Source organism: Rattus norvegicus, chromosome 1 (genome assembly GCF_021556685.1).
Source record: "Rattus norvegicus strain SHRSP/BbbUtx chromosome 1, alternate assembly SHRSP_T2T, whole genome shotgun sequence".
Classification (NCBI taxonomy): domain Eukaryota; kingdom Metazoa; phylum Chordata; class Mammalia; order Rodentia; family Muridae; genus Rattus; species Rattus norvegicus.
In genome coordinates this window covers 22,228,425-22,238,424 of record NC_141534.1, presented here as the reverse complement: position 1 = coordinate 22,238,424, position 10,000 = coordinate 22,228,425, and positions in this window count along the sequence as shown.

Here is a 10,000-nt window from a genome sequence, read left to right as displayed (position 1 = left end):
GGACAGTGAGCTCAGTGGTAAGTGGCTTTCCCCACCAAGCCACATTGCCTGGTCATGGGTTGCATTTTTCTTTTAAAGCTAAATCTAGAGAAGACTTTTTAAAGACCTCTCCATCATCTCATTTGAGCATTTTGTTTTCTTCTTTTCTGGGCATGGTTAAGAAATTAAAGAGCCTGTTTCCTTTCCAAAGCTTAGCATCATTGCCTTAGGGACTATTGTGGGAAAGGTCTAAGGGAATTAGTTCTGCTGTCCCCCAGTGAAAGCATTTAGAGTCACCAAGCCTGCCACCTACTCCCTCCCTGAGCAGATGGCCACAGCATTCCTTCATAGCTGCTGTCCCTTGGGCTGACCAGCTTGGATGACCTGATAGCACATCTCTAACCTCTGAAGCAATGAAGTAATGCTGCCCTTAACACACTGCATACCAACTGAGTTTTCTTCCTTGTAAGGCCCCTTTGAGGTCAAGAGAGCAAACTATAGAAAGGAAAGGAGGTTAGATTGGTCAGAGACCGTGGTGTAAGCCTGTACATACTTGTTCACTTCTACCACTGTAAAGGAATGAAGGCTGGTCACGTGGTTCGTTGACAGAGTGCTTGCCTGCCATGCGGGAGGCTTTGGGCCTCATCTCGAGTATGACATGCATCAGGTATAGTGCCTTATGCTGTCATTCCAACGCTGGGAAGGTGGGATTGGGAAGCTGAGAAATTTAAGGTCGTATTCTACTACAGAGAGTTTAAGGCGAGCCAGGGTCTATCTGTAAGACCCTGTCTGAAAAAGAATCAAATCAAATAAAGTGGAATTCTCTTTACTAATACTATCTGGAACACTAATATTCCCAGTAAGGAAAGAAGTCTATCATAAAGTTTAAAGTTACTAAATTGCTTAATTGGGCTTGTTTGACCAAAGACTCATTCACAGAATGGGAATTTTACTAAAACGGCTTTATTTTAATGATGCAATAATGATGATACAGACTTTGTTTATAATGTAATAAAATAACCAAAATGCAAACAAGTTTGACTTCAAATAATTAAATTTCCCTTGATAGGCACTCTCTGTTTGTAAGAAAAGAATTTAATTAATGAGACTCGTTTGGAGAATACAGAAGTGAGGCTGGAACAGATGTTCATGAAAGTATAATACTCTTAAATGGTTTTCTCCAGAAACCAGGGGGTTATAATATAGAAGAATTAATCTTTCCGAGGTATTTCTAGCTTTGTAGGGAGGAAAGTGATTATGTGTGACTCGGGGTCTCCTTTTAAGTGATTTTGAACAATAGAAGGATGATATTTGGGATAATAAATGGTTTGGGGATATAGTCCTATCATGCTGAGACCTTGATCTCATAATCTGGGGCTTTCAGGGTTAGGGTTTTTAATCATAACGTAGTTCAGAAACGATGGGCCAGGAAGGTTAATAAACAGGTTAGTGGGCAGCCTACACATCATGATTGTATAACCTAATTTTAAAACTTAACCTTGCCTTTAGTTTCAAAGGTAGTTGATGTTTAGAAAATATGTCTGAAAATATTCATATATAAACACTTCACACATTTGTGTGCATATGTAATGTGTGTGTGTGTGTTTGTGTTTATGACATCATTATGGTTATTTGACAGAAAGAAGAGAAGGAATTCAAACTTGAATGTGATTAAGACTCTGGAGCCTATTCACAATTTACAAGAAATTACGAGAATGAAGTTCATATCAGTTGGTATAGGGATGCAGCCAGAGAAACTCACACAATTAGAAACTTTATTGGGTAAAGAATTTTGACCTAATAGACATAATGTCTTAACATTAACCTTGTGTGTAAGTGCATGTGTACATGCGAGTGCATGTGTACGTGTGTGTGTGTGTGTGTGTGTGTGTGTGTGTGTGTGTGTGTGTGCGAAGCTGAGAAATGTGGACAGTCACAGTGTAAAGAGTGAATACCAGCATACAAAATCCACACCATGGTGGCTGTGTTAATGTGCTTATTCAATCTCTTAAACTGTTTTCTTAACACTTATGTATGTTTGAAAACATCTGCAATAGAAACTCATTGAAAAGTAAACAGGGCCCCTCCCGGGAGCATGTGTGTCTTCCTTATATCCACATCCCCACAAGAAATAGTGGGTGATATAAGGTGGTGCCTCAAGAAACGTTTTGAAGAATTTGCTTGTACATTCTAAATTTGTCCTGTGAAATGGAAAGGTTGCACTTGTAGGAAAGTAATGCTTAATTTGAAACATGGAGCTCCTCATTTCTTAACAAAAGGGCTTTGAAGATAAACTCAGTCTCAGAACTAAGGTGATGGCCCTGACACTGCAACCTCTGCCATTAGGAATGAGGATCTGCGTTCCGAAACCAAGCATCCAAAAACCAGCCAGATGTAGTGGACCATGGCTGTTGTTCTAGCAGGAGAAAAGTCATCAGAGACAGATGGCGCCCCAGAATGCACATCAGTCTACCCATCTGTGAAGCCTGCTTCAGTGAGACAGCCTACCTCAACAGTTAATGGAAATGGTAATAAAAATACTAGAAAGTAATTTATGGTTTCCATGTGTACAATGAAACATCACGTGCACACATGTACATACACAACACACAAATATGAACAAACATATACGATTTTACACATATACACACAGAGAGAGGCAATAAACTTCGCATCCTAACTGTGCTAAGTTTATTTCTGTTTCAGCTACACCTTGCTTTAAATGATTCATTTGATCTCAGTGTGTGACTTATATTGCGCCCTTTCTAAAAATGATTTATGATTTTTATTTCATATGCATTGATGCTTTGCCTGCATATATGTCTATCAGAGGGCATCAGATCCACCTGGAACTAGAGTTACAAACAGTTGTGAGCTGCCATGTGGGTGCTGGGAATTGAACCCAGGTCATCTGGAAGAGTGACCAGTGCTCTTAACCACTGAGCCATCTTTCTGGCCCTTATCCTCCATTCTTAATGACTTCTCAAAATCCCAGAGTTATGTAAAGCACTTAAGAGTTATATATAAACACACTTTGGAAATTTTATTTCATATCCAAAACTCTCAGCAACTTACCTGAATAAATTTTGTTAAAGATTCAGTGTGAGGGACTCTGTTGAGATTATAGCAAATCTTTGGTGTTCAGGAAAGCTCTATGAGTTAGGGACAAAGAACAGTCAGTCCAATGCCTGCCACATGACACTCTGTACTCTGCACTCGTGTAAGAAGCCAGGCAGGGTGGTGTGTGTCTGTAACCGCAGTGCTGGGCAGGCAGTCACAGGAGTACCTGGAAGAGCTCCGGGCCAGACAGCCTAGCCTACCCAACCAGCTTCAGGTCTTGGAGAAAGATACTGTCTCAACACAAGGCAGATTATCTGGTATGTATGAGGGTTTTATAAAAGGCATCATCCTGGATCCAGCCCACATCTTCACTTAGTACTCAGTTTTGCTGATTGACAGTCTCATTCTTGACAAATATATGTAGTTCCAGGTACTAGGTACCCATTACCACTTTAGAACCTTTCTTAATGGCTTTGATCTTGATTTGCATGTGGTGTTTTCCTCTGCTGTGTTAGGCAGATACTAAATCAGGACCCACTTCTGACAAATAATTTGGAAAATGCCCTTCATTTTGTTAAAGATTTAGTCTGAGTTTTGTTGTGTTATTACTACCAACATTTCTCTAGAATCCAACTTTGAAAAAAATTAAACTTACAACATAGCAATTATCCTTGAAATATTAAAAAAGGGGAAAAAATCCAAAACCCAAGAATGTGATTATGAGTTGTTCTAGCCATGAGTATTCATGACTCCAACCCACACACAAGACAAACTTTTATGGGTGTACAGTTTGTACTGTATCCTCTTGCAGTTCATGCTGTCATGCCCCAAAAATGTACTTTTAAAACTTGGATAAGTAATTAAAAATCACCCAATGACTAAGGCTGTTCTATGTCTGATTCCTACTGGGTGGTTGCATGGCTTCTAGAAACATGTGACCCAGACCAAAAAAAGGGCAGAAGTCAAGTCTAGCAGCTGTCCATTCTACCCAGAACACGTGGTACTTGGACTTCCTCTTCTGCTCATTATTCCTGCCCCACGTCTACTTTTCACTCTGCTGTCCAGCCGACTATTTTACTGTACTTGGTCCTACTTTGCTTTTACACATATGTGGGATAGTTTTGACAGTGGCGCCTTAATAAGACTTTAAAATGATACCACAAAGTTAATATATTAGAAATATACACAATAGTACAATGGGTGTCTAGATGTTCAGAACCATGCCCAGTAAGGAGGTCAGTGGGTACAGTGCCTGCTACACACATGAGGGCCTGATTTCAGATTCCAGCTTCTATGGAAATGCTGGACATGGTGGTATGTGCCTGTAAGTCTAGTACAAGGTGAACAGAGACAGGCAGATACTAGGGGGTGGGGGTGGAGTACACTGGCCAGAAAATAAAACAGCCAGTTCCAGGTTCAGCCACAGACCCAGTCTGGAAGATAGATAGATAGATAGATAGATAGATAGATAGATAGATAGATAGATAGATAGATAGATAGATAGATATAAATAAAGGAAGTTACCTAGTGTCAACAACCATTGGTCTCTGCACATGTACCTAATGGTGAGCGCGTGTGCGCACGCACACACACACACACACACACACACACACACACACACACACACACTTAATTTGCCTCCAGAGACAATTTCTTCCTCAGTCCCTGGCACTTCGTCCAACCTGAGAGTTCTGAACACACCTGCACAGAACAAAGTCTCTTTTTAAAGCCACATTAATATGAAATTTGATGCAGAAGCAAATGGCCGAATTCTGTTGATCGTAGTCATTACTAGAAACTAGGCAACATCACCATATATCCATTTTCATCTTTCCAGAAGAATTAAGAAGTGAAAGATCATAGTAAAGAACAGGCAACCCATAGGTCTTGGACATACATGACCAAAGAGTCTTCAACACAGACATGTGTGGAATGGAGGAAACCTTCTTATAACCAATTACCTAAATTTCTCTATAATCCAATTGTTTTAAAAATTTCTGGAAGCTTCTTTCCAATGAGTCTTTTCCTGTGCCAGTATACAGACAGCAAGTGCTAACATCTGAGTGAAGCAAGTATCAGGGATAAAAGAAAGGCATCTGCCACGGTACCAATGCTTGCAGCAGGCACACGTGATTAATCAAAATGGTCAGGCATCTAGGCCTATTGAGGTCAACTTTCTTTTTATACTGGAAATGAATCGTGATCCTGTATAGTTTCTGTGTACTCTCTTTCAAGGATCAATTTTTCCCTAGCAAATATAAAGGCATAATTTATATTTAATCCCACGTTCTAAGCATGCTCTTTTATTTATGAAATGTTAAGATTTTTGAAAACAGACTGAGATTATAATATTCTAGTCTCCATGGGCAGGCTTAGCCAGACATGAGAACTACAGTTCATGAGGGAACATGACAACGTGAAAAACAGAATATATAATAATAATGGAAAAGTTTCCTAAGACAGATTCAAAAAGCAATTGCTATTTAATCAACTTTGCAATAGTCCACATTCTAAGATTTATAAGTAATAACCTGGCATAAAATAAAGACTGGTGTTTCTTTTTTTTTTCACTTTTTTTCTCCATCTTTATTAAATTAGGTATTTCTTATTTACATTACAATTGTTATTCCCTTTCCCGGTTTCCAGGCCAACATCCCCCTAACCCCTCCCACTCCACTTCTTTTTCTATTTTCCATCTTTATTAACTTGGGTATTTCTTATTTACATTTTGATTGTTATTTCCCTTCCCGGTTTCCAGGCCAACATCCCCCTAACCCTGCTTTCCCCTTCTATATGGGTGTTCCCCTCCCCATCCTCCCCCCAACAATCACATTTACTGGGGGTTCAGTCTTGGTAGGACCAAGGGCTTCCCCTTCCACTGGTGCTCTTACTAGGTTATTCATTGCAAGACTGGTGTTTCTTAAACTACTTAGTTAAGCTCTGACCCATCATACTGACACCCAAGACAAAAAGACTCAAGGTGTCATCTCAGCAGCATCATGGGCTAGACTTAGTCCCCATGCTCCCAGACACACTAAGAATGTTCCGGTCCCCAGGCAATCTTAATGCAGACATTTTGACTGCTCACCCTCCTCCATGTAAACATTTACCTATGACAGGGCATTTTCATAGATAGATCATGCTACTCAGATTCCTCCTTCACCTCTGGAAAAATTATATCAATAGACATTGTGTTAGATTCTATTCAGAGAGACACTGTCGTGTGGGTCAAAAGCCCAGTGGACTGTTGTAATAAAATCCATTGCCGTTATAGACGCTAAAGTTCTTAGGCTCTTCGGGACAATGTAGACTTGTTTGGAGTGTAACCTGTCTGATGCAGTAAAAGTAGATGATATTTTATATATTTATTATGTATAACCACTCTATTTCAATGTGCTTAAGGCTTATACAATAGTCACTTACCACACAGGCTAAAAATAACCAATCAAGTGTATAGCATAATTATTTTGCCAGGAGCCATTTGAGTGTCATCTGAGAATCACTGTCATAGATGGAGGTTACAAGACTACAGTCTTGTCAAACTGCAGACTAGTAAGCCTAACAGTGTTTTAGTGGGGAAACAGGAAGCCTTTTGGGTTATATAGACTAGCTCTTCGTCTGAACTTAGAAGTCAAAGTTCACACACAAACACTTCCATATAAAACCAGATTAGTTAAAATTGAGGTTCTTAGAAAGCACCAGAAAAAAAATCTCTGGAAGTAGGGACAGGCTAGTCAAGCGGGAAGAGAAGGAGAAAGAGAAGGGGGAGGAGCAAAAGGAAAGGAAGAGGCTAAGGAAGAGCGGGACTAGAGGGTAGAACGAGAGGACTCCAGTGCTCTGTGAGAGAGCTACATAGTTAATTTTTGAGGCTGGAACGTTTTCTAATGCGTTTGTTTTCACATGCTTAAATCATGTGGTCAAGTTTCTACATAAATTGTCATTTACAAATCTTGTTTTACACTCATAGTTTGATAAGTATAGCTGTTACACCTTTGCTTTTTGAGTAAAGTGTTTGGATTTTTAGAATATGTAAAATTAGTGATTTTTCAACACTAACTAAACAAAAAGAAGGCCTGGGGATGGAGCTCAGGTGGTGGCTTCTAATCTTGCTCGCCTTAAGTCTTGGGATTGATCTCTATCTCCACAGCAAACTGTGGTGGCACATGCCCACCACGCCAGCACTTGGGCTGTAGATGGCAGAGGCCGTGGGATCAGGTCTACATCATCATTAGCCAAAGGGGAGTTCGAGGCTAGCCTTGGCAACAAGAGACTTTAGTCTTGAAAAAAATAAAAAGGGAGGAAAATGACGTTTAAAGGAACCCAACCTAAAAATACCTTGTTTTACATGATGGTGTTTCCAGTTCTACTTGTATGGTTTTTACCTTTATAATGGGTCATCGCTTCTGCACTAAGATTTTCTTCTATGATTTAAAGTTCAAGCTATAGTTTTTGGAGTTGGTTTCTATGCTGTATATATGCAGCCTCTTTAGTATTATAGATTAAGGAACAAAATATCAGAAGCTCAAAAATGTGTTTGCAGAAGATACTTATCGTTCCTAGTGTGATGGAATACACCCTTCATCCTATCACCCAAGAGGCTGAGGCAAGCGGATCTCTCTGAACCCAAGGCCAACACAGTCTACGGAGTGAGTTCCAGGCCATCGGAAGCTACATAGTCAGACACTATCTCAAAAATAAAAATTTTTTTCATGACATTCTTCATACTTAAATAATTTAGACATAATAATCTAAATTTCAGATAGGTAGAGAATAAATAAATATATCACGATTAATTGAATATATAACAAAATATTCATGAATAAAATATAGGTATTTATGAGAATGATAAAAATTTCATACACTCACAGTCAATACGATTTATTGTGTTCATATTAACAGACATTGAAAAAAGATTTATTGGAAGGTTTTTAATTATTTTGATTCTTTGAGGTTCTTTTTTTTGGTGTGGTTTGTTTGTTTGTTTTTGTTTTCTACTTACCCATGTTTCTAAATTAGGAATTCAACATTTTTACTAGTAGAACCAAACAAAAATGTGAAGTACTGGTTAATACGTTACAATCTGTGGCACATATAGGTAGATTGTTTCTAATCTCCTAGATCTGCCCTCCTGATAAATTGAGTTAAGGCATTTCCTTGGATGAAAGGGCTCCCAGGCTGTGCACATTGGTAAGACTCATGGCTCCCATTTGTTGTAAGCCTTGTATTGAAGGTGAATCATCTCTCTGACTCCCCTGGGTGTCTCCAGATGCCCCCTCACTTTCTCTGTACTACCGCAGAGGACAGTATGTACTGTACCTGGGCGGGACAACTTGATTATTTGTTAGAATTTTTCCTAGTGCTAGGTCATTTTGGGCAGGAGTCCCTTGCCAGCTAGAGAGAGACAGAAGGAAAAGCAGAAATAATGTCTTCTACAATGGGTGGCATTTGCAAGTTCCACATGACAGTGTTATTTTAACTCAGCGAGAGCAGGGTTTGGCTGTGGCGGCCACATCTACCCTTGGAGTGTGTCGCTGGAGAGAACCAGGTATTACAGAAGCCGCAAGCGAACTGTGCAATTAGGGTTAGGCAAAGGGATTGAGTAATCCAGCAACAGTCACAGTTATGTAACAGGCAGATGCTGGCCGGGGAGGGGAGCCGTAACTGAATACTATAGCGAGAGCTGCAAGTGTGGCTGCTGCCAAGGGTCACTGGCTGCTTCCATTAGAAACTTAGTCTGTAGCCGCTTTATAACCCAGACAGTTTAATTCCCATCAGGCTGCAATGTGGTATTCAAACCAGGAGGCTAGAGGCACTTTTTTTTTTTCTTTCAACAACAGAACACATTTATCTAGAAAGGACTAGAGATGTCAAATCCCACTTGGGTTTTTAAACCAAGATTCAGGTATACACAATAAATGTAACATATAAGATACCAAATAGTTATATAGAAGAAGAACCAGATTTAAGGAGGAAGAAGAGGAAAAAAAGGAGGGGGAAAGGAAAGGAAGGAGGAGGGAGAGGAGGAAGAGGAAGAAGAGGGAGGGATTGTTTCTGTGGGCTCATTGAACTTGGTTTTAATGTACAGAGGAGCAACAAGACCGTTAAGAAATCTGGACTCATCACCACAGACCCCTCAACACAGAAGTGACTTACCCAGAGAATTGTGGGATATTAGGTGGCATTGAAGGCACTAAGCCCCCAGGCTTCCTTGTGTGGCTATTTGGGGCTTTAAAATTCTTTTCCTCTCTTGTCTATCACTTGTTCATTCAATGTGTTCATTCATGAGCCCAATGGGAATTATCACTCAAACATTAACATGTGAGGCCTGAACCTACTGCCTTTGCATGGCTCTCCAATGAGTCATAAACCGAACTGGAAAAGAGGGAAGGCTTCCGAAGCCAACATCATGTCTCTATAAAACCACAACTGTTTGAAAAGTGAGTTCAGTCAGTCAACCAAACCACCATTTTATCACCTTAATATCTGAATAAAAGTATTGTAGTGTAATGATTAAAAAAATAAAGGTTATTTGGTTGATATTTGGTAAAGCGAGAGGTTTTATATAGACGGAGTTGATGGCATTTCCTGAAGGAAATATTGTATCCAGTTGGCAGGAACTCTGAATTGTATCGAGCACTCCACTTCCGCCAAGTTTTCCTGAAACTCAACAAAGCAAAGCATCAATAAGATCATGGCTCATTTGCCTCAAAGTGGCCTGTTCTCCTGGACCTGAAAGAATATTCCATCCCGGATAGAGAACAAGATTTTGTAAATGATTCATTCCACTTTAAAGTTTGAGATTTAGTTTTAGGCCTTCAGATAGCACTTCCTCCTTCCATCTCCATTTGGGCATTCCTAAGTTCATTTCTTTCTTTTTTTTTCTTTTTCTTTTTCTTTTTTCTTTTTTTCGGAGCTGGGGACCGGACCCAGGGCCTTGCGCTTGCTAGGCAAGCGCTCTACC